Below are 9,714 nucleotides of genomic sequence, written 5' to 3'. Positions count from 1 at the left end.
GTGCCTTTACATGACTGTTGTTGGATTTGACGGCATATTAATAAAACTGGTTTGAATACAATTGAGTTATATGGCCCTTGGTGGAGTTTTAATGTTTCTAGAGAATTTTGAAACCTTGCCCTCAGTAATCTGGTCAACCATACATGGTTATGTGAATGTAGGTGTGGGTGGCACTGGTTTCTTTGTCCGAACATGGTGGATAACACTGATCCAGACTACCTTCTATTTATTCCTATCAAAATGCTTTTGCTGCTGCCAGATATGGAGCACAGACTGTTTTCCCAGAAAAGCCCCTCTGGATGGCTCGTGTTGAGTCTACACTCACAGTTTTAAAGCAATCATGTTACAATACTCAAACTAAAGATAACTGTTACTACTTTAAATTACACATAAGAGAGAGATGACCTGAGAATTGTAGGGTGTAATTCTGTGGCTGGGACATAAATCTGACCATGAATGCTTTGTGGCCGCCCAGGTCAGTCCTCCTGTGGGAAAAGGGAGATGAGAGACTTGGGGTCAATCTAGGCTAAGCCCTGCTGGTGCCAGTGAACCCCCTATTTCACCAAACCAAGGTCAAATACTGTTTAAGAAAAAGATTGCATTTTTGTTGCATGTTGTTGCATTTTTTACTCATGGGGGGGGGTCGTCTGATTGTTGGCGTTTTCTCTGTTATCATAGGATCTTTACAATGTTAAAGCATCTTGAGGTGATTGTTACTGCGATTTGGTGCTGTACAAATAAAATTGAATTAAATTTGTCAACCTGTTTGCAGCAACAGGAAAGGTAATGAGAGCTCTATCATCTCGACAACAGTATAGCATGCATGCAAGCATCTGACAAAAAGTTATGAAACCAGGCTGCTGAGTTTCGGCATCTGAAAAAAGCCAAAGCTCGTGTGATTAAATCATTTTCTTGTTTTTCTTCAAAATTAAAGTATTAAATGTGTCAAACATGCATTTACTCAAAAGTTAGTGGCTTTTTGTTGCTTAAATTGGGCATTTATAAGCATAACCATTCAAAATAATTAATGATTTATGTTCAATATAATGTGTGTTTCTGAAAAAACAAACAAAAAAAAACAGGGACATTAAGTGACCTTATGCAATTTAGCAGGAGTGCATAATCAAATATTTTATGAAATGATCACAAATTGTGTGTAAATGAACACAAATTTGCCTTGGTTTTGCAGCACTTAGCACAAATTTGAATCTCACATAATTAATCTGGAACTTTCTTTTATGACAACAGTTTTTGGAGGTTTTTAATGTATGCAAAAATTTAGGAAAGGGTGGATTTTTCCCGCCATTCTGTCCACAATCATCTCCTGAACCTAACCGAGTCAAAAACAAAGCCCAGGCGCAAAATAATATTAAAGCTGATCCAGGTCGCCTTCCAGCTGGATCACAGGGACCAGGAACTAGAAGACTCAGCTGGTGGCACAATAATGGTGGAACAGAAGCATTCCTGACATCTTGTTCCTTTACATTTTTTGGCTACTTATCCCAATTTTTTTAATGGCAAGTCTGAATTAAGCAGGTAAATATGTTTTCATCTTTAAAAAAAATACAGATAGCAACTGCTGTTGCCACTCGTGCAAAGCTACTCCTGCACAAACACAGAGTTCTATAAAAAATAAAAAATAATAATAATGCGTGCTGAGGAACACTGTTGCCATAACCATGCCACTGAAAACAGGCAATTCCCTACATTTTCACTATTTTTACTACAATTTTGCATCATGCATGAACTTTATGTGGGGTAAGAATATTAGAAGGAATTATATAGCCTGGGCTACAATTAGCTTAAAATATTTGATGGGATTCAACAGTTGGGTGCATCACATCACGTTTATTCTGACTGTTTGTGTTTCGGATCCGTAGTTTAAACAGAGAAACATTAAAGAGGAGAAAAGGATTGTAGGGTATTGACTTGTTTCAATCAATTCACCCAGCCTAATTGTGAGGTCATGATCCTGTTATGAAATGAAATAAAATGATAAAACAAGAATGATGGGTCAGCTGAATTAACGTGAGCACGACTGAGCCCAGTCTAGTCGAACAGACGGGTGAGTTTGGGAGCTCGGCTAAGGCGCGATCCCGCCGCTCTCTGCACCATTTTCCCATTCCCCGGCTTTTCCATGTCGACTTCGCTCTACAGCTTCGCTCCTGAGGAAAAACAGACGCCCTCTCTGCCGCCACCCTCCCCCTCCTCCTCTTCCACCGGCTTTCTTCTCCTTCCCCCTTTGCCCCTTGGGCTTTTTTTATGGCAGGGCTTCTAACATATGACCCCTGCCATGCATTAGACTGCATGTAAGCATCCAAACACGACAATATAAAAAAGAACAGTGTGCGATAAGGTACACAAATTTCGTGTGTATGTATTGTATTCTCAAATTTTTCTATGAGGTGAGACCACCTCCCCAAATCCTCACCAGCTCTCAGCAGCAAAAACTGAATTTTGATTTATCCCCTGCAAACACACTCATACTGTAATCCAATCAAACAGCAGCCTCAGAGAGTAAGAAATCATCTTTGCCTCGTGGAGATTTTCATTCAGCTCTTTTCTTCTTCGGCTCATGCTAGCTCGTCTGGACGATCGCCCCTGTGAATCATCTGGCTTGCCACTGTGTTATGTGGAATGACAAGCTGTAATTTGGTGTACACGTTTACCTCATTTGCATGAGAAGCATTTGCACTGCCTGCCACCAAGATGAACAAATTACGGCGGCGGTTATTCTCAGAATAAATAACGGAGGCTAGATTATGAACGTTGCTGGGAAATGAAGGAGTGGCTCATTACGGCAGAGCAGCTTTATGCTAAGTTGGTGTCCAGTGGCTCTTTCTCCATGACTTCCAGGTGAATGACATCACTGTTTAACTGATGCTGCCATTATGAGTCGTTATTCAAACCAAAGAAAGGTTTTTAAATCCTTCTTCATGTTCAAGTCTCAAAGATCACCAAAGGACTCAAAAAATTACCCTCTGAACAAATTGCTGGTTCAAAGCCTCTTATACATATTACTAACTTTTACCCATTGCTTGGACTTAACCAGTACATAAGATCATTAAAAAAAAAAAGACCACTGATGGGTTTGGTAATATATTTTTAAAACTAACTTTATATGAAAAGTTTCAGTTTTTTACAAAATGTCCAACTTTGAGACGTTCAATACCCATAAAACAACCAACACAAAAAATAAATATAATGGGAAAAAAGGAGCAGGCTAATTTAAAAATACCAATCAAAATTTAGTATGTTGGTAACATACTAACCTCCAACAGAACACTGTGTTCATTAAAAACTGCCATTGTAAGAATCTGAAAACATAATGTTTGTTTCATATCAGAGGAAACTGGATTGGAGAAAGTAAAGACAGTATGATTGCCTTCTTTCCCCAACCACCTTCACAAGGTTTCCAGTGCATAAATAACAAACCTGCAGACTCCTGTATGTGTAGAGATGCAGACAGTAGGAAAGACAATAGCAAATCTAAAATGTGGATGAAAGATCATAAATCTGGCAAAAATTTAGTTCAAACAGAAGAAGGACCAAAAACAGGAAACTTCTTTCATTGCATATAAACAATGTCTGTGCAGGACAAGTTTATAATTTTGAATTTTAACAACAACCCGCTGTTTCTCCAGCCCTTTCCTAACTGAATTTTGCTCATGAATTTCTCCAGACCTCCGTGAGCCTAACAAACAGAGGACCACGTGCAGCATTACCTCTAGACATGAAATCCCTTCCTTTACGGTGACACATTACTACACCTAAACACACAACATATGACAAGGTAGTTTGCATTGAACTAAATAAAAGCACCTTCACTCACTAACCGAATTTTCAACTGAGGCTGTGAGCCAGCTGCATAAATATAAAACCTTATGACTAAAAACACGAAGACGGTGTTTCAGTTGATTTTTGTTTGACCTCATATATTTTGGGTTCGGTTAGACACCCTTTAGACCTCCCACGTCAGTTTAAAATCTTGAATATAGATCTTGAATAATTTTGTCTGCCATGGGGCACGCACCAAACACAGCAATATGATAAATGCTTGGCATGTATGTGCATGTGCCTGCTACACTTTCAAATCTAAACTAAACTCTGACCCTGTCAGTTTGTCTAGTTCAGCAATTTTTCTTGAACCATTCCTCACATGAGCCGCTTTCACTTTCTTGCGCTCTACAACAGAAATACTATAAGAAGCAAAATAAATCCAGACGTAAGATGTTTAAAGGACTTTGGCGTACTGTATTGCTCTGAACCAGCACAATAAAAAAGTCAGTTACAGTCTTGCACATATGCTGTCTCCTTGTGTTTCATCCTGTTTATTGTATTTCTGTCCTCCTTTTTTCTTTCACCACAGCAGATGGCCACCATCCTCGACCTTGGCTCTGCTGTTGGTTTTTTTTTCTTCCTACTGTTACCAAGGGCTTGCCCATTGGGAATTAATGGGTTGGTGGGGTTTCTATAATGTTGTACGACTTTTACTGTGCAATTTAACTTGCTGTGAGATGACTATTGTTTTCATTCTGCAGTACATAAATACAACTAAAAACAGAAGACTGGATTCAGCTATTAAAGTTGCAAAACTTCACAATAGACTTAATATCTTAGTTTTTTGGGTTGTTTCTTTGTATAAAGAAAAATCTAAATAAGTCATATACCTGGTAAAGAAATCAGGCATATTGAAAGTAATCTGGAATATATATACACAGATACACTTGTTTAGAGGTATATAAATAGATGCATGACATTTACGGTAATTTAACACTGACTTGACTGCACTAGTGGCTCATTTCTCAGATACATACGCCCAGAAAAACAGAAATTTACACAAATGTAGGCTCTTGGCTCATTTATCGGGTAACTATGTGTACCTTTGAGGGCAACAAAAAAGGGTATGTATGTCTCTAAGCAGTAAAAGGTAAATATTTGCATTAGAAATTAAAAAAAAAATGCATTCACCCAAATAGAAGAAGCCATTAGATGGATGATCTAAAGGCTTCTTAGATTTTAAGGCTTTACTGCTTCCTTGTTTATTTGAGGTTAATGGGAAAACAGTTTGACAAGTTTAATTTCTTATTTGATCTTTAAGTTTTAAAAAAATTGTAACACCACTCATGTTTCACATGTGCAAAGCACATGTTTGTGCTCACATGATAGTACACCTAAACACACAGCACATGACAGCATAGTCTGTGGTAGTGAATCACGCGCAGAATTAACTTAGTTCTCGAACTGTGGACTCCGTTACATCACATATTCCTGCAAAGAGGGCAGAAAATTAGTCAGACATAACAACTGCATCTAAATTGAACATAGCGACTGCATTTCATTAGGTTTAGATTTTTACTCACTGATCCACTTTACCTTTTCCTCGTTTAAATTCTCATTTTTCAGGAAATTATTAAGCTATTTGATTTTGTCAAACTCTATTTTACTGAGCTACTGCACTTCAAGCTTTTGACTGTTGTAACACGAACTTCCCCAATTTTGAGATAATAAGGAATATCTTATCTTCTCTTATCTCCAGCCCTGCTCAGATTCACCAAAAGCTATCTGCATTATTTCTGATGGTTAAACACGCTAAAGAAAAAACGATGACAAACAGCTTTTTAATCTGTAAATGCAGAAAAGGGCCAGTTTGCTTTGGGTTGCTTGGGTTAGGATTAAACGTAAATCCATGTTTCTAAAACATTTTGCAGACATAACTGTGACTTGTTCAGGACGAGTATTCTCTAAATTGGAAATAAATTACAATCCCAGTCATGTGTTTTTCAGTCATGACTAATGCTTGGAAATTAAAGAGGCAGATCATTGGCAAAGACTCCTGCTGTGTTGAGCCTCTCTCTTCAGGACTGACGAATCTTGAAATTAACCCTCGTTTGGTTTCTCTCTCGTGCTTTTAAACGTAACTGACTTTGATTCCAGAAAGATGACGGATGTGAAAGCTTTAAGCTGCGCTGCTACCTCGCATCATGCTATCAATATTTTTCAGGGTTGCAGAGCCTCTTTCAAACCAAGTATCTTTCTTGCCGTCTCTTTATTATCATGTTCTGAGGTATGTGCATATGTGTGCAGACATGAAGGCAGGCGTGCGTTTTCCTGCCTGGATGTGAAAGCGTCTCCTCCCTACGAGCCCTCTCGTGAGAGTTATACATTATATATAGTTTATTTGTAAGGAGGATTACAGTGTCCTGGATCTTATAATCCATTCTCAGTTTAAAACATGCCCCCTCTTTGTCCAAACGCCCGAACTTTGAACCTGTGGGCTTTGGTTCGCTTGTGAGAACTGACCAACAACCCCACCCCCAAAACAACTCGACTTCCCCCGCCAGGCTGCGGTGGAGATGGGGAGCGTTGTTTTACGGCACGATCTGTCTTGTACGTCTCAGGCCAAATCCTATTTTTATGGCTTGCTTATACATTCCTGCTGAAAATGGTTTACATACCGAGGCAGGGAGCCGTCCTAAATCAGCTGGCAGCTCCGTGCAGCTGGGACAAGGTGGAAACCTTGTCATCAGCCCGCTCCACCGGCGATTAATGAACCCCAAATTAAGATAATAACATCTTGGTCTGACCCAGGCCAGCGGATTACATCACTTTCACGGAAATTCAATGTCAACTCTTGTCGCTCTCAGTCGCCATCGAAACCAGCAGTATTTACCCACCTTGTTTTTTCCCTTGATTTATTTTGAGAGCCGACCCGTCCTGTGCCCATTCATGAAATTGGCGGGGTGTTTTCTCATTCTCGCAGGGTCCTTCAGTGCAGTTCAAACACTGCTGAGTGAAGGCGGAGAGGATGTATAATGAGCAGAGGAGTTAGAGGGTGATGACTCTGCCATTCAGGACCCGAGCACAATCTGCACTAGTGTTTCAGGCCAAGGCCCTCGAGTGCAGCCACACAAATCCTCTGTTCCCCACTCTGTTTTAAAACCTTGTTTCATTCATGTTAGCAGCTCATAAATGGCCGCCCACAGCCTCAGCAAAAACAAGCCGAGGCCCTTCACTTTTATACGACGCAATCTGCTGTGGGGCCTTAATCACCTCCCTGTATTTTTAATAGAGGAGGCTTAGGTTTGATAAGAGGTAATACAGAGGGCAGGAATGTGTTCCTATATTGGGCAAAAAAACAGCTGTATGCAACTTTTAGAACATAATTGGTAAAAAACTGACATGAAGAGATGTGTTTTCCTGTTATGGTAAGTGAAAGCATCCTTCTTGTTAGGCCAGTATAAACATGCGTCATTAAAATAGAGTCTAATGGCCATAAGCCCTGGGGCCCAACAGTGTCAAAGGGCCCCACAGTCCAGAGTCTGGGTGAAGTGGCTATTATTAGTATTTCAGTCTGCAGAAAGCAAAGACTCAGTGATATGTGTCAGTAACTGAAAGATTTTAAACATTCTCAAAATATTCAGCAGAGTGACAGTCTGTGTAAACTTACGAGAATTAGGACTTAAGGTGAATTACATTTGAAGATATCAATATTTAGTGAGATGTCAGTTAAAAATCCAGGAATGTTTTGGTTTGCCAATGAAGACAGAATTAAACAGGTTTTTATTTTTTTATTTTGTTTTTGTTTTTTTAAACACCTGCTGATTTTTTGTTCCCAAAGTCTGGAAAAGACATGTGATTGGATTTAGCATTTGGAAGCTATGTTGCTATCCTGGTTCTGCTTTCTTTTGTTATCATTGGGCTGCGCAATGAATCAATGACTCAAAACCAACATTCCCAACTTCAAATCGATGTAATCGTCATGTAAATCCATGTCAGTAATGTGATTTTTGTTTGTTTGTTTTAAAATTCTGCAAATGCTTCCCTGTTATCTACTGTCCCCTTTAAAAAACACTACAGTGTGCTGTCACATGACGCCGCCCTGTCCCGTCTGCAACATGGAAACATGATGGAGTCGAACAGTTTGTAGCAGACACAAATGCCGTGTCTGTTGTTTGGCGACGTTTTTTTTTTTCATGGTAAAGATGTCGTCAAACTTGGAGCACCATCATATCATCAAAAATGATCCAAAATTTAGCAGTTGAGCACATTTACAGTGCAAACCTTGTGTGTGTGTTAATGTTAATTGTTCATTAATCAAAATCAAGGTAAAAATATTAATTACTTGTGATTTAATCTGAGATTGTTTCACATAAAGACATAGAAGCAACATATATAAAAAAGCTATGCTATGTTTACATTAGTCTTTAATTTCAGCTCTATTTCACAGATATACACGTTGCAAATTATGACATTGTGGATGAGCATATTCCTCATTAATTCTTGTAATCATGGAATGTTTTGGGTTTTTTAAAACTATTTTAAGATTAGTTATCCATTTGTTATTCTAGCAAACCACTAAAAAATAATCTAAATATGTAATTGCACTTATCAAAACTGAAGCAAACTCTTGTTGGAAGGTCGGTGAATAAAATTAACCTCACGTTATTGGACAGGACAAACACAGCTGGGAGGTCCAGGAAAAGGACATAGGGCAGTTTAAAAATGTGTACAAATGGGTTTTTTGTACAAGGCTGTAAACATAGTTAGGCCTTTGAACATGGGAGTCTACGGAGATTGATTGGAGCCAAATGGTCATTAGAGGAACTGCAGTTTCTGGTACCACTGGCTTCACCTTTTAGCCCTAAAGGTCGCTGCTTGGAAGTTATGCTCAGAAGAGATGAGAAACTTTTTAATTTTCCTGGTGTGGCTTTAAGACTAATGGATAGCTGTCTTTGGAAGTGAATGCTTCCAAAGCAGAGTAACTGGAGATTTTCTTGCCTTAAATTGTGTTCAAATTTGAATTTTTCGAAAATATAATGAGGTCAGATTTCTTCAGCATCACTTATGATGCAACAAAAAAAATTAAATAACTAAATATAATAAACCAAAGCACAATAATGGATGCTTTTTTAGTAATAGCTGAATTAAAATCCACTTCTGGCATCTTAATTTTGCTAATTGATGTTTAAGTATGAAAAGGTTTGGTTAGAAAACATTAAAGTGCTTGTGTCTTAATAAATCTTTATCTCTACAGCTGATGTATAAGTTTCTCAAGAATGCTGATCCCTTAGTGTAATTTAGTTTTTTCCCACCACTTACAAACATCATAACTGCAAATTCCATTCACACAAGAAAAGGATTGTAAATCATTTTGCACTGTTTATGTTTGCTGTAACTTCATTTTTTTTCCACCACCCTCCCTTTTACTCCCAGAATTTCTTTCTGCTCAAGCTGCTTCAGTGACTATGGAGGAAAAGTTGTTGAATTTTACTTTTGTTTCCAGTATCCGCCACTGTCCCTTCTACATATTCAATTCACTTCTAACAAAATTGCCTTTTCTTGTATGTGGGAGCCAGAAAATAGTTCTTCAAAGTCTTATGAGTGAAAAGGATGTTACCTCATTAAAGAAGAGGCCATAAATCTGTCTCGCTCCTCAGCAGCACCGATCCACATCTGGCCATTCGCTTCAGCCACTCATGGTTTCTCATTCTCGCTGAGCCCCGGATGGGATTTATGGTTCATTCTGCTTTTGTCACATGTTGTTTAGTCCAGCTTCCCTATCAGCAATCTCATGTTAGTACCATCCCTTGTAATGTTTGGGATTTTTGCCAAAGTGTAATGCTCTTTGCATCAAGAAAGACTAAGTCTGCCTACGTGAAAGTGCGTAAAGTGGCTGTGTAGCTGAATGTGCTAACTGCTTCTGTCCAGGAT

This window comes from Astatotilapia calliptera, chromosome 10 (assembly GCF_900246225.1).
Source record: "Astatotilapia calliptera chromosome 10, fAstCal1.2, whole genome shotgun sequence".
In the NCBI taxonomy this organism is placed as follows: domain Eukaryota; kingdom Metazoa; phylum Chordata; class Actinopteri; order Cichliformes; family Cichlidae; genus Astatotilapia; species Astatotilapia calliptera.
Note: the sequence above shows the minus strand (reverse complement) of the source record.